The sequence below is a fragment of the Oryctolagus cuniculus genome, chromosome 4 (assembly GCF_964237555.1).
Source record: "Oryctolagus cuniculus chromosome 4, mOryCun1.1, whole genome shotgun sequence".
Taxonomy (NCBI): Eukaryota; Metazoa; Chordata; class Mammalia; order Lagomorpha; family Leporidae; genus Oryctolagus; species Oryctolagus cuniculus.
Window position 1 is genome coordinate 105,288,514 of NC_091435.1, and position 27,206 is coordinate 105,315,719.

General features: G+C 36.3%; 1 protein-coding gene across 7 annotated transcripts in view; it reads right to left on the reverse strand.

Annotated features, from left to right (window-relative positions):
* NAALADL2 (N-acetylated alpha-linked acidic dipeptidase like 2) overlaps window positions 1-27,206 on the reverse strand; it is a 1,435,315-nt gene that overhangs the window by 1,163,899 nt on the left and 244,210 nt on the right. The window lies entirely within an intron of this gene.

Genomic DNA, 27,206 nt, shown 5'->3' on the forward strand with positions numbered 1-27,206 from the left:
TAGGCTAATCCTCCACCTGCGGCGCCGGCACACCGGGCTCTAGTCCCGGTCGGGGCGCTAGATTCTGTCCTGGTTGCCTCTCTTCCAGGCCAGCTCTCTGCGGTGGCCCGGGAGTGCAGTGGAGGATGGCCCAAGTGCTTGGGCCCTGCACCCCATGGGAGACCAGGATAAGCACCTGGCTCCTGCCTTCAGATCAGTGCGGTGCGCTGGCCGCAGTGTGCCGACCACGGCGGCCACTGAAGGGTGAACCAATGGCAAAAGGAAGACCTTTCTCTCTGTCTCTCTCTCTCTTTCTCACTGTCCACTCTGCCTGTCAAAAAAAAAAAAAAAAAAAAGAGTATTATACCTTTGACTGGTGCCACGGCTCACCTGGCTAATCCTCCGTCTGTGGTGCCAGCACCCTGGGTTCTAGTCCCGGTTGGGGCGCCAGATTCTGTCCTGGTTGCTACTCTTCCAGTCCAGCTCTCTGCTGTGGCCCGGGAAGGCAGGAGAGGATGCCCCAGGTCCTTGGGCCCTGCACCCACATGGGAGACGAGGCCATTGCGGCCATTTGGGGGGTGAACCAACAGAAAAAGGAAGATCTTTCTCTTTGTCTCTTTCTCTCACTGTCTAACTCTGCCTGTCAAAAAAAAGAGTATTATACATTTGAAATTTTCTAAATAGTCTCATCTTTAACAAAGACATACATACACACACAAATACATAAATAATAAACATGGGAGTGTGGAGAGCAACTGAGACTAGACTAAGTTACTGGAATTAAGACTTATTCTATGCATCTGCTCTCCCACAATGTGGCGCTGAGAGAGACACCAAACAACCTCTACACAGCTGCCTCTTGCCAATTTGACTGATAAGCTGCAGGAGCTGATCCTGCTCCTGATTGGAGGAGAGCAGCGTGCTCGGCGTGTGGGTAGCAGAGTTGGGATTGGTGGAAGAGGACTATAAAGGAGGAGAGAGACAACATGCACCAGGAACATCCGGATAACATCTGAGCAGCCCCCGAGAGTGCCGGCCGGCGGTGTGCCGCTCCTCCGCGGAAGCGGGGAAAGTGGCAGGGGGAGCCGCTCCTCCACGGAGGTGGAGGGGTCGGCAGCCAACCCGAGAAGGACCAGCAGCAAACCCGGGGAGGGCCGAGCAGACAAAAGAACAGTGCAGGGTCCTGTGTCGTTCCTCCGTGAGATGGGGGAGCGACCGGGAGGAGATTGGTATGATAATTAGCTTGATTATGATAATCACTACAACATTTTTAATTTTTAGGTGTCAATTATACCTCAATAAAACTGAGGGGAAATATTATCACAAATAATGAAGGGAGATATATTCTAGTAATTCAAGGTTGGTTTATCAACCAAAAATTAGCAGAATATTTAAAAGTAAAGAAAAAATATATTATCATCCCAATCCACACAGAAAAATCATCTGGACAAATTTAAAACATATCTGTGACTTAAAAAACACTCAAAAGGTATGTTTAGAATAAAGGGCATCTATTAAAAATCACAGTAACATTAGGTTTAATTTCAAAAACTGTTCTTTTCTGTAAGACTAGGTACAAAGACAAGATGTTGTGTTTCCATATGAATTTTAGCATCATTTTTTCTATCTGCAAAGTATGTCATTGTCTTTATGATTGTGACAGCACTCAATCTTTAAATTGCTTTTGGCAGTATAGACATTTTGATGATGTTGAACAAATGGTGCTGGGAAAATTGGGTTTCCACATGCAGAAATATGAATCTAGACCAATACCTTACATCTTACACAAAAATCCACTCAAAATGGATAAAGGACTAAATCTATGACTCAATACCACCAAATCATTAGAGAACATTGGGAAAACTCTACAAGACATTGGCATATGCAAAGACTTCTTGGAAAAGAACCCAGAAGCACAGGCAATCAAAGGCAAAATTGACAAATGTGATTCCATCAAGCTGAAAAGCTTCTGCACTGCAAAAGAAGCACTCAGCAAAGTGAAGAGACAACTGACAGAATGGGAGAAAATATTTGCAAACTATGTAACTGATAAGGCTTAACATCTAGAATCTATAGAAGCTCAAGAAATTCAACAACAAACAAACAATCCAGTTAAGAAATGGGCAAAGGACTTGAATGGACATTTTTCAAAAGAGGAAATTCAAATGGCACTTGAAAATATTATCAGGATCACTAGGCATCAGAGAGATGCAAATCAAAACCACAATGAGGTTTCACCTCACTCCAGTAAGATGGCTCTTATACAGAATTAAACAAATGACAAATGCTGGTGAGGATGTGGGGAAATTGGTACCCTGGTGCACTGTTGGTGGGAATGTAAACTGGTGCAACCATTGTGAAAAACCATATGAAGTAAACTCAAAAACCTGAATATAGACCTACTGCATGATCCAGCCATCCCGCCCCTAGAAATTTATTTTAAAGCAAAAGATACCAATATATGAACAAGTTATCTGTAACCCCATGTTCACTGCAGTGCAATTCACAATAGCTAAGATATGTAATCAACCCATATTTCCATCAACTGTTTACTGGATAAAGAAATTACTGTATACGTACACTATGCAGTACTACTCAGCTTTAAAAAATGAATCCCATCTTTAGCAACAAGGTGGATGTAACTGGAAACCATTATGCTTAGTGAAATAAGCCAAAGACATGTATCATGTTTTTCCTGATCTGAGGTAACTAAAAGAGTACCTGAAATGTAATATATTGGAGTGAAATAAACATTTTGAGATTCAATGATTTTTTACAGCCCTTGCCTCTTCTGTTGAGGATCAGTGCTGTTGTTGTTGTTGTTGTTGTTGTTGTTTTTCTCTTCATATTATTTGTTGAACCCTTTTACTTGGAGTAGAGTAAATTATATCACTATTAAGTATACTGAAAATAGATCTTTGCAAAAATTAAGAGTGAGAATGTGGGGAGGGGATTTGAGCATTGGATGGAAGGAGGGTAGGTGGAGATGTGTCACTATGTTCCTAAATCTGTTTATATGAAATATGTTAAATTTGTATAACAGTAAAATTTAAAAATAAATAAAATGAGTTTCTAGTGGAAATCAATCTCTCTCTCTCTCTCCCTCTCTCTCTCACTCTTGCCCCATCTCTGTGCCTTTCAGGGCTGGCACCATGGCACAGTAGCAGGTTATTCATTGCCTGTTGCACCGGCATCCCATATTGGTGCCGGTTCTAGTCCCGGCTGCTCCTCTTCCAATCCAGCTCTCTACTGTGGCCTGGGAAAGCAGTAGAAGATGGCCCAAGTCTTTGGGCCCCTGCACCCACGTGGGAGACTAGGAAGAAGCTCCTGGCTCCTGGCTTCAGACTGATGCAGCTCCGGCCTTTGCCACCATTTGGAGAGTGAACCAATGGATGGAAGACCTTTCACTCTGTCTCTCCCTCTCACTGTCTGTAACTCTATCTCTCAAATAAATAAATAAAATCTTTAAAAAAATTTTACCTTTCAAATAAATTAATTAATCTTTAAAAAAACCTCACTGTGGTAATAGTTGCATGAGTCTGTGTGAATGTACTAAGTCTTACTTGAATTTCATACTTTAAGTGTAAAAAACTATGTCATGTGAATTACATTTCTTTATAGTTTAATGTATATGTAAAACAGGTAAGAGTTCCATATTTAAGCAGTAAGAGTACAACTTCTCCAAAAGTATTTACATCCTGAAACCTTAGTAATTGTTGAAAAAAGTCATACACATAACTATAAAGAAAAATTAATGCTTTTTGCACCATTCTTAACTAACTACAATTACTTAATAATGTGATCTGTGGTCCTTTATTGTGTCACATATCTAAAGCCTTGAAATCATGTTGGATACCACCACCCTCATTTCCTATTCCACAAGGATATTTTTGTGTTACTTGATTTTCATGTAATAATTTTTAAAACATAACTTTGTAAAGATATGATGTCACTGGAAGGAATTTATCAAGAACTAATGTTTAAAAATGAACTACTTTGAACTAGTAGATTGCAGGACACCTAACAGATGTTCTACAGATGTGAAGTCTCTGTTTTCTTGGAATAATTAAAGTCTCCAGTGATGCTCCTCTGCAATCCTCCTTTAAGTTTTGCTGTGGCACTTTATGTTTGAAAATGGTAGCCCTAGTAAACACAGTTGGTAAGTGGCTGGAACAAGAATTTACTTGTACTCTGTAAATACTAAATCCCCAATTAGCTCATGAATTTGAAGTGCCAAATCAAAATAACTTAATCTCCAAAATATGCACTGGTAACATCAAAATTCAGGATATTATAATTTTTATCATATTTAAATTAAAGAAAATAAATGAAAGCAGCCTGGGTAGGCAAAATGAAGAACAGTGATTAAATTTAGAAAAGGAAACCATTCCAGAAAAAGTCCTGTTTTCCAAAGAACTGAGTAAACTATTAACATTTTGCTTTCTTAGGATCATTTACTTAGACAATTCCCTGTTGCCATCTAATCACAAGTCTGCCAGTGAAAAGCACAGATGTATTTCATGTATTTCACAGTTGGCTTTGAGTAGTTGTATCATTTTGGAATTCAAAGTAGGTATCTCAAACTTTAATCACATTGTAATAACACTAAAATTAAAGTTCAAAATTCATTTTCAAAAATATCTTAACATAAAAGCAGTGGCATGGATATCTTTTACTCTATAACTGTGCTTTCTATATCAGAATTAAGAAACACATATTTTAGAGGGGTAGTATTGTCTATTGTTAATAATTCCAGAATTTGGTTTTAGGCTGATGGGGAATCAAATATCAGCTGGTTCATTGACTAGTTGTCTCTTAACTTTCCTGAGCATAAGTCTCAGTATCTATGAAATAGAAATACCAATATCATTCTCACTTGGTTATAACAGAATCAAAATTAAAAAAAAAACTCTGAAGCACTTAATATAGTTTATGGTATAAACTAATAACTCACTTATTGTGGCAGTAAAAGTAGCTGTTATTCTAATAGAATTATTAATTCCTTTACATTGTTCTTTGTATTCAAATCCTAAAATATGAATATCTGTTCTTAACAGAAGAGAAAATAACACAAGCAAAGTCCGTTTCAATTTTATAAATAAATGAAAAGGGGCAATGATAACAAATATGAGATAATTCTCAAAGGCTTTACTTAGGGTTATCATGTCATACGCACAGTCTCACATACATTCCCCATTTACAGAATCAATTAGAGCTTAGCTTCGTTATTTTTAAAAGTAATTTTATTTTTTCAATGTAATTTTAAGTAAAATTGAATATTTATATTAAAAATTCTTTTAAAATCTATTTCATATCCAAAAATTTGGGAGTAGAATGCTCCTACTCTTTTCCTTTATTAACAAATTAGGGAACACACAAAATTAAATAAAAGGCTACAAGCATCATTCAAGTCTTTGTCACTACATTTCATAAAAATGCCATTTCCATTAAAATAGCATTACAAAAAAAATAGATTTTGCTGGGGGCATTTTTCAGAAGATTTGCCATCCTAATTACATTTTTCTTAGACTAATGTTGAAATTAGCTTCTGTTCCTAAGCATTTATCAGGTAATAAGAGGGAGAAGCAGTTTTGCAACTTTGCAGGGAATGGGAAGAAACCACCTACAATTAAAGGTGTGCTTAATTAAGTCCAAATCAACAGTGTGTACAGACAGGCAAATGCGAATTCATAGTAGTCATAATTCTTTACATTTTTGATGTATTTCTATACAAAAAAATTGCAAATTAAGTACATAAAGGAATAACATCATACATTGGAAAAGTCATACATTGTAAAAGAAATAAAATAGTATATGATAATGTTATTTTAATTATAAATAAGGAACTGTTGTTTATGGTTTACTAATCATTACCTAGAAAATCAAGACAAATGATGAATTGATCTCTTTAAATAATTTAATGAAATCACATCTTGATATTTACTGGTAATATTTTTGGATGTACAATGCCTTAAAGTTCTGTCATGCTTTCAATAGCATACATTAAATATTTAAAAGAATGACAAAGCAACCACATTTTGATTCAGTTATCTAAATGAATTCTTTGAAGGTGAAGGTTATACTCAAGATCTTTTTTTAACTACATCAAGGATCTATTCTAATATTTTATGCATGAAAAAGTACAGTAGTTGATGACCAAGAAATATTGATTAGTTGATGTGTGTAGCATCAATAATGAATAGATTTTCTTCTTGCTCTGACTTTAGAACATCTTTTCCTAACATCTGAGTTTTATTAAACTGGATTTTCCTGGTTTCAAAATATTAAAAGTAAAATTCATTTCAAGTCGACATACATTAACTGAGTACCTAACATAAACAAAGCACTGAATAATGTAGTACCCTAAAGAAGGTATTAAGATGGATTGCAATCTCCCTTCATGCCCCCCCCCCCACCAAGGAGTTTATAACTAATTACAGCAGTGCTTCTCAAACTGTAATATGCATGGCAGTCTCCTGGGGTTCTTGGTCTGGGCTGTGGCCTAGGATTCTACATTTTTACTTATGTATTTGAAAGGCAGAGTTAGAGAGAGAGAGTGACAAGAAAGAACTCCCATCCTCTGGTTCACTCCCCAAATGCTGCAATAGCCAGGTTTGGGCCAATCCTAAATCAGGAGCCAGGAATTCCAACCAGTTTGACTTTATCACCAAGACTTGACCATCTTCCACTGCCTCCCCAGGCTCATTAGCAGGAAGTTGGATCATAACAGGAGCAGCTAGTTTACATACAGGATGCCAGCAACACAAGCAGTGGCTTAATCCATTGTGCCACAATGCTAGCTCCAGGACTCTGTGTTTCTAATAAGCATCCTCACAATATTTCCCCTATTGATTCACAAACTACTTTGGAGAGGCAATGAAATCAGAACCTCTATGAAATAATTAATAAGGAAAATGAGAGAGGTTCCATGACACAAAGATGATGGAGAGATTGCTCCAACTGATAAAGAGCATAAGTGAGGAATTATGATAACTCATGGGCCAATTGGTATTCCTATGAAAGATTAGGCTAAGGACTATTGCAATTAACAGAGGTCAAAAAAATGAGCAATTCAGGCATAAGGGAAAAATGAACATAAGTATCAAATCAGAGTTGACATAATTCTAGGCTCCTAGCTTCAGCCAGGCCCAGCCTCAGTTATTTTGGACACTGGAGGAGTCAACCAGCCAATGGAAGATCAAAATCTCTTTCTTTCCCTCTCACTCTGTAACTATGCCTTTCAAATAAATATGTTTTTAATGGTGCCTTTCTGGAAACAATACAAGCTAATAAAGATGGAAAGAAGGTATAGTTCATGACAGGGAAATAAAATAGTTCATAAATTAACAAAAATCTAATATTACACTTAAGGATTGTTATAAGAACATTCTGATAATAACATTGCCTTGCCACTCATAAAGCATTATGATATGTTATCATCAGGATGTTTTTGCAACCATTCTCTAACATACAGTGTGATATTTGATGTTATGATCTGTTTACAGATGAAAATTTTGAATAGCATGCAAAATGCCTTGACCAATGTCAAACAATCAGTGTTGGATCCAAACTCTAAAATTAATTTTTTGCTCCATAAAACACTTTCTACTGGCCACTTACACAGACCTCCTCTCATCATTACACTTTATTTTAAAGACAATTTTCATAATATGTTTATTCAATTCATTCTCGAAAACACTATCATAGCTATTTTTCATTTTGCATTAAATTTATAAATGAACTGTAAAGTTAAATCACAATAACATATAGTATTCCCACACAGAAACATGACTTCTTGATTTCTCAGTTAAGTCAGTTTCTGCATTTCTTACTAGAAATAATAACAGCCAATAGAAAATATTATTTTCTATGCACTAGATATTGGAAAACTTTTTGTATATATTAACTTTTTTAATGCTCATGACAACTATAAGGTTTAACCACTCTATACACTGTCATATTTACACTGGCTTGTATGATTAAAAGAATGTTTATTATATTTTACATATTAATTTTAATGTTACTGATGACATAATAATTATAGTAGTAAAAATTAAAATTTACCAAATGTTCAACTGTCAAGTCTTAGAGACTTACACTGTTACTTATTTTCATAGTCATTTATTGAGTGACTATAATCAGGCCTGTTTCACAGATGAAAATATTGAGGTTCAGGGAAGTTAACACCTTACTTAAAGTCACACAGTTCATAAATGGGGAAGCCAAGAATCAGTGTTGGGCTGGCTCTGACTAGATTACGAAAATGAGTAGTATTTTCAGGAATTTTGCAAACTAGTTGCTAAACATAGTATGTTTAAAATTACATACCTTGTATAAAACTATTTTATAAATTCACAAAATTTAATAAAGTATATAAAACAAAGGTAATAAATAGATAAAAATTTTTCACTTCTTAATTATTTTATTGCATTTTTCTATTTATGTCTACTTCCTTCTCTCCAGAAACTAGTTCCTAACATTTACCAAGTCACCAAGGTGTATGACTACAGTAATTGTCTTATTATGTTTAGATATGTTTAGATATGTTTATATAGCTTAGATATGTTTATTATGTTTAGATATATTTAGATAGCTTAGATATGTTTCAGTAAATCCTGTAGAATTTACAAGCATACAATCTTTAAATCCATTACAAACATGAAATCTACTTTATCACAGTAGCTAGATGACAAACAACAATAGCATAACAATAAAAACACCTTGTCTTTTTTTCTGAGTTTCATGAAAGTTTGCTCAGTATCTCACCATCAAATATGATAGAGCTTGTGGTATGAGCCTGGCTCCACTTCTATGGTAGGGAATTCAACTTCCATTCATAGCATTCTATAAAATTTTTAAAGCACCTGGGAAAGCATGGGAAGCTAGCCCAAGTGCTTGGGCCCCTATATTGACCTGGGAGACCTGAAAGAACAGCTCGCTCAATCACTCTCTTTCTCTCTGTGTGTGTGTGTGTGTGTGTGTGTGTGTATGTCCTCTTTCTGTAACTCTGTTTTTCAAATAAATAAATAAATAAATAAATCTTAAAAAAATGAAATATGGACCAATACTCCGGCACACTGGGTAAAGCCGGTTCTAAGCAGTTCCAGCATCTATATGGGCGCTGGTTCAAGTCCCGGCTGCTCTACTTCTGATCCAGTTCTCTGCTATTAAGCAGGGGAAGATGGCCCAAGTCCTAGGGCCCTTGAACCCACATGGGAGACCTAGAAGAAGCTCATGGGGCTGGTGATGAGGGGCAGTAGGTTAATCCTCTGCCTGCACTGCTTGCATCCCATATGGGTGCTGGTTCAAGTCCCGGCGGCTCCACTTCCAATCCAGCTCTCTGCTGTGGCCTGGGAAAGCAGTAGAAGATGGCCCAAGTCCTTGGGCCCCTGTACCTATGTAGGAGACATGGAAAAAGCTCCTGGCTCCTGGCTTCAGATCAAATTTGCTCTGGCTGTTGTGGCCAATTAGGGATCATATCAGGACATTGTTTGGGAAATATCAAATGTTAATAAAATAATTACATTTTATTATACATATAAAATGCATAAATCAAAAGCTCTATTTATCTTTTTACTATTATATATAAAACATAACTATATTGGGGAACTAAAGTGTATATGGTATTTGGTACTTTTTTGTAGTTTTTTGTAGTTTTAAAATTAATTTTATTTCCTTCTAAATTATTCTGATATTTCAGTTACATACAGTTTTGAAATAAAATATAATAAAACCAGAGAAAACAATGTTGTAACATTAAAACAGGCTCAATTTTGGCACTTTTATGTCTAGTACAATTTCCATTTGTTCTGAATTTTTTATTTACATGAAAATTTTGGCTTCTTTGTAACACCAAGTAGGGATATCAGAATGAATCAAATATACAAAATAACTGAAAGTAAATATTTATTTCAATATTGATTTACATATAATGGTAAAATACAGAATTGAAAGTAGAAAACTGTTCCCCATGTCTGCACATTATTAATAAAATTAATACTATGATAATGATTTATAAATATCATGAGAATACTAATTAAATCTTTTTAATACCATTTCAGATATTTATTATCCTATTACTTTCCCCTTGAAATTTTAAAATTTGAGTCAATGAATAAACACTTAAATTTTACAGTTTGCATAGCATTAGGTTTTATTGAGATTATTGACAGTGCTTCTAATATTCACCCGGAACAAACTGATGGTAAAGAATTAAATGGTATACACCCTCACACAAGAGTATACCCAATTATCAAGATAATTGTAGCTTTCAAGTTTAGAACTGAGACATCATGCTCATCATCAATATCTAATAAATATGAGAACAATAGGGAGGAGCTGTACTTGGAAAGATTTGAGGAAACACTGATGCAAACATTCTGAAGCCTTAACTCCTGAAAAAACCTGGTCCTATTAATCATGCAATCCTTGTTATAAGTAACAGGAAAACATATTCAAATGCAATTTGTCAAAATGTCCAGCATCTCTTTATGGACCATGAAAATTAATTATTGGTTGGGGCCGGCGCTGTGGTGTAGCAGGTTAATGCACTGGCCTGAAGGCTGGCATCCCATATGGACGCCGGTTCCAGTCCAAGCTGCTCCACTTCAATTCCAGCTTTCTGCTGTGGCCTGGGAAAGCAGTAGAAGATGGCCCAAGTCCTTGGGCCCCTGCACCCACGTGGGAGACCGGGAAGAATCTCCTAGCTCCTGGCTTCGGATCGGCGAAGCTCTAGCCTTTGCAGCCATTTGGGGAGTGAACCAGGGGAGGGAAGAACTCTCTCTCTCTGTGAGTAACTCTGACTTTCAAATAAATAAATAAATCTTTAAAAAAAGTAAATTAATTATTGGTAATATTTAAAATTTGAATTAGTCATTAATTTAAAAATTATAGAAAATAATTTAATAATCTAGTATGCTATAATCATGTCAACATCACAGAGAGATGATTACATTTTAATACAGAAAGTCAGGTTTTCGTTCATTTAAACTGCCTAGCTAAAATACTTATGTTTCTAAGGAGAAAAAGGAAAAATTACGGGACATGAAAATGCACACCTCATAAGATAATTTGGATCTTCTTATTCACTAGCAAAATTTAAAAATATTATCTTAAAATAATGCATGTGTATGTGCATCCAGATAATGATTAACTGTTTATGGGTAGATGTTACCGACAAAACAAACAAACAAACAAAAAAAAAACAAAACAAAACAAAGGACTACAACATTGAGCTCTTTGTTGCAAGTATTGGTTCCTTTTGTCATAGTTGTAATTTTTTGCAAGATAGCCTGACTCCTACTTAGAATTCTCACCTCTTTCCTTCTCCTTCATCATTCAACACTGTCAGTCACCCAGGGCCTCCTACTTATGATTTTTTAATATTTATTTCATTTATTTGAAATTCAGAGTTACAGAGGGAGAGGTAAAAAAGAGGAAAAAATATTTTCCATCTTTTAGTTCACTCCTGAAACGACTGCAAGAGCCAGGACTAGGAGCCAGAAACTTCACCAAGGTTTCCTATATGGGTGGCAGGAACCCAAGCACTCAAGCCACGTTCTACTGCTTTCCCATGCACATTATCAGAGAGCTAGATCAGGAGCAGATTAGCTTGGACTTGACTGGTGTTCATATGGGATGCTGGCATAGCAAGTGGCAGCTTGGTCCACTATACCACAATGCCTGCCCCATTTCCTATTTATTTTGTACCCTTCCACAAAAACATCTGGATGTTTTTGTTCCCTTTGTCTGGAACTTTCTTCCCAACCTCACTGTGTTAAGACTTAGCCATCCTCTAAATTTTAGAGAAATTCTCCCTCCTCTACACATTTTTTGTTTAAGTACCTAATCAATGTTTGTATCCCCATTTGAAACCCACATTTGCAGCCAGTATTGTGGCCCAGCAGGTTAAGCCACTGCCTGCAAAATCAGTATCTAGTGTGAGCTCAGGTTTGAGCTCCAGCCTCACCACTTTTAATCCAGATCCCTGATAATGAACTTAATGTACTGGGAAAGCAATGGAAGATATTCCAAGTACTTGGGCACCTGTCACCCATCTGTGATAGTTTTGGGCTCCTATTTGGCCTACCTTGCCCACTGTGGCCATCTGAAGAGTGAACCAATGAATGGAAGATTTATCTCTCTCTCTCTCTCACCCTCGCTCTCTTTCTGTCTCTCCTTCTCTCTGTAACTCTGCCTTTCAAATAAATAATTTTTTTTTCCAAAAAGAAACCCACATCCACAAGGATGAATATGACATGAAATATCAAATTGTCATTTGAGCTTGAAATTCCAAATTTAAAATAAAATAAGGTAAATGAAATAAACTATAACTGGAACAATAAAAGAAACAAAACCAAATTTATTTAAATTAATTCGCTTCTGATGGGAGGGAACTCACTATTAAAAAAAAAAAAATGCCTGGGGAATGAAACAACAGAAAGTCCAGGGCAAAATATCTTCACAAACAGAGGCCAACATGAAGCATAAAGCATCCATGACCTAATGCAGGAATTTGAATTCAAAATGGAAACATTTTCAAATATGCCAATTAATCTTAGGGCAAAATCAAAAGTGCATTTAAGGTGTCAGTGTTCAGCCATACTCTTTAAAATACTTGTTAGGATGCTCATGATACCCAACTGACTACTTGTGTTCAACTCCCACCTCCAACTCCTGATTTCAGCCTCTTCTAATGAAGTTCCTGAGATACAGTCTCCATGTGTTTGCATATGCTCTAGGGATTTCTGAGTTGCTAATTTCCAGCTTCATTCCATTGTGGTCTTAGAAGATGCATGGTATGATTTCAATTCTTTTGAATTTGGTGAGACTTGTTTTATGGCCTAGTATGTGGTCAAACCTAGAGAAAATTTCCATGCACTGCTGAGAAAAATATGTATTCTTCAAATGTAGAATAAAAAGTTCTATAGATATCTGTTAGTTCCATTTGGTCAAGAGTGTCAATTAAATCTGCTGTTTCCTTGTTGATTTTCTGTCTGGTTGATCTGTCCATTGTTGAAAGTGGAGTATTGAAGTCCCCCGATACTACTGTATTGTAAAGAGAGTCTAAGTTTCCCTTTAAGTCCCTTAACATATCTTTTATATAGCCTGGTGCCCTGTAATTAGGTGCATATAGGTTTATAATGGATGCATCCTCCTGTTGAATTGATCCTTTATTCATTATATAGTGGCCTTCTTTATCTCTCTTAACAGTTTTTGTGTTAAAGTTTATTTTGTCTGATATTAAGATGGCTATGCCAACTCTTTTGGTTTCTGTTGGCATGGAATATATTTTTCCAACCTTTCACTTTCAGCAACTCAGCAATCCCTAGAGCATATGCAAACGCGTGGAAACTAAACAAGATGCTCCTGAATAGTGTGTCATAGAAAAATAAAAAGGGAAATCAAAAATTTTCTGGAAGCAAATGAAGATAACAACACAACATATCAAAACTTATCAGATACAGCAAAAGAAGTGTTAAGAGGAAAGTTTATAGCAATAGGTGCATACATCAATACATTAGAAAGGAACCAAATAAATGAGTTATCAATGCATCTCAAGAATCTAGAAAAACTATAGCAAACCAAATCCAAAACTAATAGAAGAAGAGAAATAATTAAAATTAGAGAAGAAATCAACAAAATTGAATCTAAAAAAAATTACAAAATATCAGCCAAACAAGAGCTGTTTTTTTGAAAAAATATACAAAATTGACACACGATTGGTCCAACTAACCAAAAAAGGAGAAAGAAGACCCAAATCAATAAAATTCGAGATGAAAAAGGGAAGGTAAAAACAGACATCACAGAAATAAAACCAGTCTGGTCAGTGCCACGGCTCACTAGGCTAATCCTCCACCTACGGCGCCGGCACCCCGGGTTCTAGTCCTGGTTGGGGCGCCAGATTCTGTCCCAGTTGCTCCTCTTCCAGGCCAGCTCTCTGCTATGGGCGGGAAGGCAGTGGAGGATAGGCCAAGTGCTTGGGCCCTGCACCCGCATGAGAGATCAGGAGGAAACAACTGGCTCCTGGCTTCAGATCGGTGCAGCGCGCTGGCCACAGTGCACTGTCCGTAGCAGCCATTTGGGGGGTGAAAAAACGGAAGGAAGACCTTTCTCTCCGTCTCTCTCTCATTCACTGTCTAACTCTGCCTGTCCAAAAAAAAAAAAAAAAAAAAAAAAAAAAAAAGAAAGAAAGAAAAGAAATAAAACGAGTCATCAGAAATTACAACAAAGAGTTGTATACCAACAAACTGGGAAATCTAGCAGATACTTGTACAACAACAACAAAAAAAGACAGAGGCATCATAATAAAAGATTTCAGGACATACTACAGGGCAGTTGTAATCAAACAGCATGGTACTGGTACAGAAACAAATGGATAGACCAATAGAACAGAGTAGAAACACTAGAAATCAATCCAAACATCTACAACCAACTTATATTTGATCAAGGAGCAAGGACAGTCTATTCAACAAATGGTGCTGGGAAAACTGGATTTCCACATGCAGAACCATAAAGCAAGACCCCTACCTTAAACCTTACACAAAAATCCACTCAACGTGGATTAAATATATAAATCTTTTTTTTTTTTTTTTTTTTTTGGACAGGCAGAGTTAGAGAAAGAGAGAGAGCAAGAGAGAGAGAGAGAGAGAGAGACAGGGAGAAAGGTCATAGTTTTTTTCTGTTGGTTCACCTGCCAAAAGGCTGCTATGGCCAGTGCGCTGCGGCTACCGTGCTGAGGCGATCCAAAGCCGGGAGCCAGGTGCTTCCTCCTGGTCTCCCATGCGGGTGCAGGGCCCAAGCACTTGGGCCATCCACCACTGACTTCCCGGGCCATAGCAGAGAGCTGGACTGGAAGAGGAGCAACCGGGACAGAATCCGGTGCCCCAACCAGGAGTAGAACCCAGGATGCCAGCGTCGCAGATGGAGGATTAGCCAAGTGAGCTGCGGCGCCGGCCAAATATCTAAATCTATGACCTGACACCATCAAATTATTAGAGAACATCGGAGAAACCCTACAATATATAGGCACAAGCAACGACTTCTTGGAAAAGACCCCAGAGGCACAGGCAGTCAAAATCAAAATTAACAATTGGGATTACATCAAATTGAAAAGTTTTCGTACTGCAAAAGAAACAGTCAGGAAAGTGCATAGGGAACTGACAGAATGGGAGAAAATATCTGCAAATTATGCAACTGATAAACAACTGATAACCAGAATTTACAAAGAGATTTTGTAATTCCACAAAACAAAACAACCAACACAGTTAAGAGATGGGCCAAGGAGCTAGACATTTTTCAAAAGAGGAAATCCAAATGGCCAACAGACACATGAAAAAATGTTCTGGATCTCTAGCAATCAAGGAAATGCAAATCAAAACCACAATGAGGTTTCACCTCACCCCGGTTAGAATGGCTTACATACAGAAATCAACTAACAACACATGCTGGTGAGGATGTGGGGAAAAAGGAACACTAATCCACTGTTGGTGGGAATGCACACTGGTAAAACCACTACAGAGACAGTTTAGAGATTCCTCAGAAACCTGAATATAACCCTACCACATGACCCAGCCATTCCACTCCTCGGAATTTACTCAAGGAAAATTAGATTGGCAAATAAAAAGTGATCTGCACCTTAATGTTTATTGCAGCTCAATTCACAATAGCTAAGACGTGGAATCAACCTAAATGCCCATCAACAGAAGACTGGATAAAGAAATTATGGGAGCCAGCATTGTGGCTCTCTTGGCTAATCCTCCAACTGCGGCACCGGCACCCTGGGTTCTAGTCCCGGTTGGGGTGCCAGATTCTGTCCTGGTTTCTACTCTTCCAGTCCAGCTCTCTGCTGTGGCCTGGGAAGGCAGTGGAGGATAGGCCAAGTCCTTGGGCCTGCACCCGCATGGGAGACCAGGAGAAGCACCTGGCTCCTGGCTTCAGATCGGCACAGTGCGCCAGCTGCAGCACGCTGGCCATAGCGGCCATTTAGGGGGTGAACCAACGGAAAAGGAAGACCTTTGTCTCTGTCTCTCTTTCTGTCTAACTCTGCCTGTCAAAAAAAAATATGGGATATTTGCTCTATAGAATACTACACTGCAGTAAAAAAAAATGAAATCTGGTCATTTGCAACAAAATTGAGGAATCTAGAAAACATCATGCTTTGTGAAATAAGACAGTCCCAAAGGGACAAATATTATATGTTCTCCCTGATTGGCGACAACTAACTCAGCATCTGAAAGGAAACCTGTAGAAGTGAAACTGACACTATGAGAAACAGTGACTTGATCAGCCCTTGTCTTGACTGTCAAGGAATAGCTTAGGATTTTATTCTTTTTAGTATTTTCTTTTTCTACTTAATACCATTGGTTGAACTCTTTAATTAACACACAATTATTCCTAGGTGGTTAAATTTAACTGAAAAATGATCCCTGTTAAATATAAGAGTGGGAATAAGAGATAGAGGTGATGTACAGTTCAGCACATGCTCACTCAGATTTACCCCTAACAGTAAAGCTAGAAACATGCCATGGGACTCCAAATCCCATTAAGTTGGCAGGTACCAATGCCATCTTACTAGTTAAAGTGATTAGTTTAAGTTCATGATTCATCATAAAGATAGATTTAGTTTCAAATGGATCACATAAATAAGACCAGCATCCACTAATAATAATTGATAGAATTAAAAAGGAGAAAACGACCCAACATAGGAAGCGGGAAACACAGCAGACTCACAGAATGGCAAATGCCCTAAACAGCACTCTGACTTCAGAATTAGCCCTTATGGCATTCAGACCTGGCTAAAAAGCCCATGAGAGTTATGCAGGCATGGAAAGCCAAGACACTGTGGTAAAAAATGACCTAAATGAAAGATCTCTGTGAGTGAGATCCCAGTGGAAAGAACACGCCATCAAAGTAGGAGGTACCTTTCTCTGAAGGGAGGAGAGAACTTCTACTTTGATTATGGCCTTGTCTAAATAAGATCGAAATCAGTGAACTCAAGAGGCTTCTATAGCCTTGAAAACTCATGACTAGAGCCTAAGGAGATTACTGATGCCATAAACAAGAGTGTCAATTTGTTAAGTCAACAACAGGAGTCACTGTGCATTTACTCCCCATGTAGGATCTCTGTCCTTAATGTGTTGTACTATGCGAATTAATGGTAAAACTAGTATTCAAACGGTACTCTATACTTTGTGTGTCTGTGTGGGTGTGATCTGCTTAAATCATTATTTGTATATACCTAGTTGATCTTCTGTATATAAGGATAATTAAAAATAAATCTTAATGAATAATGGGATGGTAGAGGGAGTAGGAGATGGAATGGTTTGTGGTGGTAGGGTGGTTATGGGGGGACAAACTGCCATAATCCAAAAGTTGTACTTCTGAAAATTATATTTGTTAAATAAAAGTTCTCTTAAAAAATAGGATTAGGGCCTGTGCTGTGGCTTACAGGTAAAGTTGTTGCCTGCCATTTCAGCATCCCACACGAGCACTGGTTCTAGTCCTTGCCGCTACACTTCCAATTCAACTCCCTGCTAATGATGCTAGGAGAGCAGTGGAGGACAGCCCAAGTTTTTGGAACCCTGCACTCATGTGGAAGACCCAGAAGTTCTTGATTTCGGATTGGCCAATGGCAGCCATTGCAGTTATCTATGGAGTGAATAAGTGGATAGAAGATCAATCTCTCTGTCTCTGCTTCTTTCTCTCTCTTTCTAACTCTGCCTTTCAAATAAAATAAATAAATCTTTTAAAAATTAGCAAAAAATAGGATTACAGTATATAGTCTTCTACTTGATTTTCTCATCCAAAAATGCTGCACTGAAGTTTCTCATATCAATATTTATAGCTATACTTCATGTTTTTGAGGCTGTATATTACATGATACAGTGCATTAATTTATTCTGTTCCCTACTTTAGCTAATACATATTTACTTTGTTTTAAACTCTTTCCATTAACATAATGTCACAATATTTATCAGAATATATAATAAGACATGCTAATACATTTAATGCCTTTTCCCTACCTGATAGAATCCTTGAGGTAGGACTGTTGGAGAAAACTTAATGTATTTTTAAATTGAATAATTGCTACCAGAATTGTTTCTGGACTCATACATCTCGCCAACTAGGTAAGAATTCACTTTTACCTCATTTCATTGCTCTTGCTACTTTCTACCATCTTAAAACACCCTGACCCAAATAGTCACATGATATCAACCTCACATTTCTCTGACTTCAACTGAAATTTTGCTTCACTAGAGAGAACTTCCTTTTGCAAAATCACAAATATGCATTCATCCATCCAACTACCTCACCTTATTTTTCATCGCATTAACCAATAACCAGGCATTATATGAATGGGTGTGTGTTTAAAAATTTGTCTGTCCTCACTTCTTTCATCTACTTTCCCATACATAATAGAATATTCTGTTTCAAAATTATCTCCCCTGGAGACCAGCTCCTTGGTCACAGGTTCCCAGAATTCTACCTTGTTCTTTTACCTCATCTAACAAGAAGGCAGCTCAATTGCTACAGTAGCACCATCTAACAGAACAATTACATGAGCCACATATTTTAGCCAACTATGTTATTTAACATTGGAATCACCAAACACAGAATACAGACTTTTAATGTGTTTATACAAATTAAAGACAAGAATAACAATGTTATGAATCAGCACATTCACAAAAGGACCAAATAGAAACTCTAAAATTAAAGATATAATAATTAAAATTTAAAGTCCATAAGTTTTAACAGCTGTTTAGACAAAGCTGCAGAGGGAACCAGTGAAATTGGTTATATACATGAAAAAGTTCTTCACAATGAAACACAGAGAAACAAGATTGAATATGTAGAAAAGAACTTGAAATACAAAGGATACAGGGGAATGTCAAATAAAAGTACTTTTGCACTAACAAACAGAAGTGAGAGGGAGTGGAAGATAGGGAATGCTATAAAATTGGAATGAGTATTTGTCAGAACTGAGCAAAAACACCAATGCAAAGATTTTGGGAACTCACTTAAGTCCATGAAATATAAATAAACAGCAATTCATATGTAGACAGAGCATTGTAAAGATGCAGAAAAACTAAGACAAAGAAATTACAAGCTGAGTAATCCTTATCTGAAATGCTTGTGACCAAAAGCATTTTGGACATTATTTCTTTTCAGATTTTTAGAATATTTACATATACACAATGAACTATCTTGCAGATAAGGATGCAAATCTGAACAAGAAATTTGCTTCTGCTTCACATACACCTTAAATAGGTAGCCAGAAGAAATTTGTTCCTGGTTCACACACATTTTATAGAGATAGCCAGAATGTCATGTTATGCAGTATTTTTATTGTGTATCCACTTTGACTATCACCTCTCATGAGTTCAGGTGTGGAATTTTCTAACATGTGGTGTCATATTGGTAGTCAGAAAGCTTCAGATTTGTGATTACTTCAGATTTTGTATTTTCAGGCTAGGAATTCCAGAGCTAAATCTTAAAAGCAGCTAGAGGGATAACTAGAGAACCTTAAAACAAATAACACTTAAAGTGAGCTGATTTTTGAGGAACAACAAAAGTTGATCAATGTCTAGAATATGCTAAAATAAAACAACTATCAATTTAGAATATATGGCAAGCAAAACTTACTAAAGAGTGTCAAAATAAAGTAGGAAAGGATACCATTCACTGAAAAGAAATAATAATTCTAAACTGGCATGCACTTACTATTAACATAACTTAGTAAACCAATAATAGCCCAAGAGCAAAAGAACAAAATATCTGCACAAGCCCATGGGACAAGAGGAATGTGCTAGGCAAATAAACATAAAAGAGAGAAGCTCAACCTGTTTAGCCATTGCTAAAATGGAAATTAAATTCAAATAACTAGCACAAATGAAGACATCTGATAACATCAAATACTGGTAATGAAATGGAACAAGCATAACATTGCTGATGTTGTGTGTAAATTTATACAATCATTTTTTGGGAAAAACATGTCATCCTTAATGTAAAGGTGAAGGAATACATAAACTAACCCCAGGCAATTTAGCACATCCTTTGAATCAGTAATTCCAGGGAAGGTAAACATCTTAGAGAATTGTTACACCTGTTTATTTGAGAAAGAGCTCTGCAAGGTGTTCCAACAAACCAACATTATTTGCATTACACAAATGTTGTTCAGAAATGCACACATTCAGGCCATGCTCCAGATCATCTAGATTAATATTTCAGGAGGAAGGGCCCAGAAATCCAAATTTTATCATGATAACTAGTTGATTCTTATGCAGTATTTTTAAACTCATATACTTGCTAAAATTTACCTCCAACCCCAAAATCAATACTTGCTATATATTTGCCATCATTAACAAATGTGTATGTGTTAAGAGTAGACAAAATTTTAGTCATTCCACATGCCCAGCTGAGGTAGAGAAAAGAAGTGCTCTGCTTTCTTATTTCTGCTTTCATATCATGAACTAGTGTCTTTTTCATGATCTATTTAATGCCATGTTTATTGAATTTTTGTGCATTTATATTTCCTTTATTCTGCTCTCCAAAAGGGCCTCCAATTGTAGTGCTGAAGTACCATCAAGTGTTCCTAAATACAAGAAATCTGTGATGTGTCTTATGGAGAAAATACATGTGTTATATGAAAATAAACATTGCGGGCCGGCGCCGCGGCTCACTAGGCTAATCCTCCGCCTTGCGGCGCCGGCACACCGGGTTCTAGTCCCGGTTGGGGCGCTGGATTCTGTCCCGGTTGCCCCTCTTCCAGGCCAGCTCTCTGCTGTGGCCAGGGAGTGCAGTGGAGGATGGCCCAGGTGCTTGGGCCCTGCACCCCATGGGAGACCAGGAAAAGCATCTGGCTCCTGGCTCCTGCCATCAGATCAGCGCGGTGCGTCGGCTGCAGCACGCCGGCCACGGCGGCCATTGAAGGGTGAACCAATGGCAAAAGGAAGACCTTTCTCTCTGTCTCTCTCTCTCACTGTCCACTCTGCCTGTCAAAAAAAAAAAAAAAAAAAAAAGAAAATAAACATTGCCACACTATGGATTATACTGCTGATAGACATGAGTTCAATGTTAATCCACCAACAAATTACACAGACACACACACACAAACACACACACAGATTCACACATGGATAAAAAGGTATCTTTAAACAGAAACACACATTAAAATGATGTTATACATTGACTGATTGATGAAAACGCTGTGAGTTGAGGTTTTCAGGAACCTAATCCTTTACTCACACTTCCCCTAGAGTCAGAGATTATTAGTCACTCAATATTCTCATAGAATTTCTTATAGACCATAAGTATAATGAATTGTAAGAATCAGTGTATATAAGAGTGTTCATAGAAGCACTGAATATACTGGAAAGAGCATTTGGCCTAGAGATTAGGACAACAGTTAAGATGCCATGTCCCATATTGAGGTACTGGGTTCAAACCCTGGATCCAGCTCCTAACTCTAGATTCCTACTAATGCAGACCCAGGGAGGCAGCACTGATGGCTCAAGTAATTGGGTTCACCCACATGAGAGATATGGATGGAGGTCCTTGCTCCTGGCTTTGGCCTAGGCCAGCCTAAGCCATTGCAGGCCCTTGGGGGAATGAACCAGCAAAGGTAAACTTGTTCTCTCTCTCTCTCTTTCTCTCTCTCTCTCTCTCATATATTAATTTAAAAATAAAGAAAAACTGCATATATTAGAAACACAGCATAGAAAAAAAAGAATGCCATTGACAAAAGAAAAACAAATCAGTAATGGTGTAGTCACATGGTGAAATAGAATACAGCTGTGATCATCAGTGAATTTTAGCTACATGCAATGAAATGAATAATTTTCAATGTTGAATGAAAAAAATTCCCAAGAGAAGGAATTCAATATGACTATGAAGTCAAAAAGCAGACAAAACTAAGCAATACCTTATTTACAGACACAAACATACATGTCAAATCCTGAGGGTTAAAAGCAAGGAAATGTTAAATGTGAAATTCAAGACAGAGTCACTGAAAGACTGGAATCAGTAAGAGAGGTGTTGTATAGGAGAAGCGTTTACACAGATGTAAGCTGAATAGTGGGTATGGTCAGACCCTCTCCTGCTGCACATTAAAGGAGCCAGTTAGAGGGAATGCTACAGACTCCTTCACACTTGTTATCAGAGCGCCAGCTGGATCTAAGCAAACTAATACTGACTTTAGAAACCAGTTCCCCACTTGCCATAAAGGCCTAGTCTCATACCTAACACAAGACAGTTATGTGCCTCCTGAAATCGCCTTTAATTTGCAATGTAGTCCTTCCTGTATCTTAAGACTATCTTACCTTACAGTTGTGATTTGTTAATCCCTGATGGCCTAAGATAACAGTGAACTCCCCAAAACTGTCTCAAAACTGCCTTGCTGAATTCAGGGTATAAAAGCTAGGAAAGACAGGATCCTGGCCTGACTCTTGAGACACCTGACCAGTCAAGTGCACATGCGTAAATAAACTCTGTGCCTTTCCTCCCTAAGCCTCTAGTGCAGTTTGGTTTCTTTGGTCATTATCTGTTAATAGGTACAGAGCACTCAGATATGTTCCCTTGTTAACTTACTATATGATAAAATATTAAAATTAAGAAAAAAAATTTATAGAATCCTGTTTGGAATGCAAATGTGAGAATTATTAACTTGAGGTAAAGGTTACTTTATGAGCACTTTTTTAAAAGTTGTAGGACTTCAGAGTCAAAATCTAGTGCTCTTTTGATTATAGAGCTGCAGCAATTATAATCATTAATATCTGTATAGTTACATAATGATTTACTGAACACTTCGGGATACATTTAAAATATGTTTTATTTTATATGACATAATGATATAAAATTCACATGAATTGAATATTGGCTATAAAAAAACCAGAAATAATATATGAAAATTGTTCACATAAAATGATTGAATTAATTCCAAGATCTTTTTCTCATTGATGGAGAAAAGCTTTCTCACAACGAAGCCACCAATGTTCCCAGTCATATTTTCCGTTTAAAATATTTTTAAATCACCAATTTCATTAGCCAAGGAACTGCAATCCACTGAAGAGCACTCTCAGTGATATTCACAATTGGTCAATTATGAAGAGTGAACCTTCAACTCTAAGTGTTTTATACATGGTGTAAACCTAAGATGAGAAATATCAAAGTGGCTATCAACTTGATCAAATAATAGGATCACAATTCTTTAATCCATTGTGAATCAGAATGCAAATGCATTGCTTGGAAGATATTCAGAAGATCCAGACCACTATACTTGAATAACAACAATAAAGGAAATTTTTATTTCTGAACAATTTTTTTAAGAAGAACACAAAATCAAAAGCTATCCGATATTTTCAGTTTCTTGTTTTTCATGGAGGTTGTCCATGGACACTAGAATTTACTATGCTAAATAGTATTGTTCTTAGTAAAAAGCCTCAGCAAATTGCTGGAAACACTGGAACATAAAGTCAAACTCAGTAGATTTACAGAAAATATTTTTTCTACACTTAATATGGTTATACAATGTGTCAATTATCTAGTCACTTAGAATTCTCAGGAAGAAAGAAACAACTTTCTCTATAGAGAAATCAGTTGCCTTTCATAATACTCAGAATATTTGCATAATAACACTGCTACAGCTGCAAGGTTAAATCCATTAATTTATTGGGAACAGAACAGGCTGTTCTGGTTGGCTGTTACAAAAATTGCTTTTTGCACTTGTCTTCTCCACCATCAAGTATTTGCTGCAAGCACACAATTACTGCTGCAAAGCCTATGTTGCCTAGCGAGGAACCTGATTTAACATGGAAAGTGGTGAACACTTCACTTTCTGAAAATGAAAAAAATTAATCTTGAAAAGCTTCCTAATTAACATTTTCTCCTTCACAAGTTGTTTCATAGGATAAAGTAGAAGATGGCAATTTGGATGAAGGTTAACTAGATGAACCCATTTCTGCAGCAGCTCTCAAGTGCAAATATCATCCCTAAACAGTCTTTCTTTATAACTAGGAATAATCTCAAAGCTTCCTTAGGTGTTTGTCCCCCAAACTGGTAAATTTTAAAATAGAATATTTTCAGAATTCACTAAATGGCACACAATCTCTTGAAAGTTCATATTATATTCTTAACAACTGTATTTTTAAAGGCACATTTAGAACATTTTTATGAAATCATAGCAGAAATTATCAAAACAAGAAAATGTTAGAACAAAAATTAAATTGTATCTCAAAAACTAACTGCATTCAGTAAGTACCAACATTGTACAGAATCCATAATATATCTAAGGTGAGAAACTTTTTCCTATGCAGAATTATGGAACCATAGGAAATAAAATTAATGAGAAGACTTACAAATTGTTTTAATTGTATAATTTATAAAATGTTTACTTTGTTAAAAATGATCAAATCAGCTAAAATCATATATAAAAGCATGTTTAAATACTACAGTAATGTCAGAGAGTGAATTCTGGGGAGAAAGGAGAAAAAATCAGACAACAATAATAATGAGGAGAGAAAAGAAATAGGAAGGAAAACTGATAGTGAACAAATAAAACCTCTTTAATCAATCTAAATCATTTTCCTCTTGTAACACCTACTCTGGGCTCAGTAGAAAGTCAGATAAGTTACTTAAAGGGAGGTTTTGATTTTTTGAACCAAAAATATAATATTGTAGAAATATTTTCAGAATAATGTGGGAAAAACTTTTAAGAGTATGAAGGCTTCCTTTCTCCTCACATCCTTGCAGCATTGTTTATTTTTCCCCTTCTTGATAAGAGGTATTTTAAATAGAGTGAGATGATAACTCATTGTGCTTGGATTTGCAACTCTGACGACTAGAGATATTAAGCATGTTTTCATTTATCTATAAGCCATTTGTATTTCTTCTTTTGAGAAATGTCAGATTCCTTTCCTAATTCTTAACTGTGTTCTTTGCTTTTTTGTTTTGGGTTTCCTTAAGTTTCATATATATTCTGTCAGATTAATAGATTGCAAATATTGTCTTGCATTCTGTCAGATTTCTCTCCAGCCTGTTGATTATTTGCTGCGCAGAAACTTCCTATTTGATATAATCCTATTTGTCTAATTTTGCTTTTGTTGCCTTACTTTGAGAGACTATCCATAAATTTGTTCCCTATGCCAATGCCTTAAAGGGTGAATGGATGAAAAACAGAGGAATAAGCTTAACAAAGGATATATGCAAGAGGCACTCTAAAAAATACAAATGTTGCTGAAAGAAATTAAGGAAGACACAAATAAGTGGAGTAATATCCCATGTTCATGGAAAAGAAAATTTAACATTATGAAATTCATGTACTTTCCACAACTACCTATGGATTCAATCTAGTCCCTATTAAAATCCCAGTGGCATTTTCATAGAAATAGAAACAAAATCATAAAATTCGTGTGGAATCCAAAGGAACACCCTAATCTGAAACATCTTGAAAGAAACTATACCACACACAAATATTAATCAATCAAACCTAAATTGATGAAATATTTAAACATTAGACTTAACCATAAAAAACCCTGAAGAATACAAAGGGCAACAGATCCATGATAGTGAATGTGTCTCTTATTGGAGTGTAACTAGTTTTAAATCAGAGAAGACACTGTAGCTGTATCAGAATTACTAATTCAATAATCATAAGTATTTGATACAATTCACTAGTACAGGAAACTTACACAACACACAAATGTGTGTTTGAGAGAGCAAAATGTTCATGAAGGAGGATGTGCATTGGAGGTTCGCAAACCTACATGAAAATCTTGCTCCATAAGTTCCTTAGAGTATGATTCGGAGCAAGTTGCTCACTCTTTCTACCATTCATTTTCTCCTGTAAAACTAAAGTAATTGTGAGAAATAAATGAAATTGTATGCAATGACAGGATCTTCCATGTGATGAAGAGATGAACAAATAATGAAAGTTATAATACTTAACATTAGATATTAGCCTACAGTTTCCTGGGATTTCTGTAACAAACTACCACATATTGACCAGAAAAACAGATATTTATTCATACATCCTGCAGGTTACAAGTCTGCAAGACATTGGCAAGGTTGTTTCCTAAAGGAGAGTGTGACAATGAACTATTCAATGTATCTCTCTTTTCTTCTGGTGGTTTCCAGTAATTCTGGTCCGTGACTTGCAGGTGCATCTATCTAAAATGAACAACATTTTCACTTAACTTCATATCTCCATCATGTTCAACTACACATACTGCAAATCGTTTCTAGAGGAAAATAAATCTGGAATAAGGTCAAATGATTATAAGCCACGTTATGCATATTTTTAAGACTGCAAAGTTTGTAGTATAAAATAAATATGATTGTAAACATCAACACATCCATGTGTTTTCAGTGATTACTTTCATCCAATATCACTTACATATATGTTGTTAAAAAATGAACTCAGTCACTGGCTGTTTATTAAATTATCACTAACATAATATATCCTTCTTCTCATACCTTACTGTTTGCTTATTAGCATAACTGATGTATATTACTCAATGAATACAGTTTGAGAAAGAGTGTCCTATATAATACAATGTTATACAAGGAAAAATATTATTTAGAAGTTTTAGTGTACATCACACAGGTATCTTTTTCCCTCTGTTGGAGTAGATCAACAAGGTTGCCTTCTTGACTTATTACATAGCATGATATTATATTTAGAAAAAAATATCATTACACTGTATAAAACAGAATATATTTCTACAGGATATTTTTTGCCTGTAAGAACAGAGGTGACTCCTATTAATTCAACCATGACAATAATAATGTATAGATAATAGTTGTTGTAATCCAGAAATTAGGAAGAGATTTTAATACATCACACATTTACAAAGTCAATGAGACATTCAAGTGTGTCCATATAAAGATATATAGAGAAGCAAATGGTATAGCAAGAAGGACAAATATGAAATGCTTGTGAGAAATTAGATTCTGAGCCTAAAGTGGACAGGATAGCTCCATTCAAATATGTAAAGACTGACGGATGTTAACAGTGATAATTTATTCTATTTTGATAAAAAAAAATTGGGAGGTAACCAGACTAAAATTACATGAAGGGAGATTTTGAATCAATATATGAAACATCACTTATGGGGTCCCCAAATGGAAGGGGTTGCCTCAAACACACAGGTATTTACATAAAAGATGAATAATATTCTGTCAAGGGTATTACATGGTTGGACTCAGGAAACTTATGAGTTTCATGATTCTAT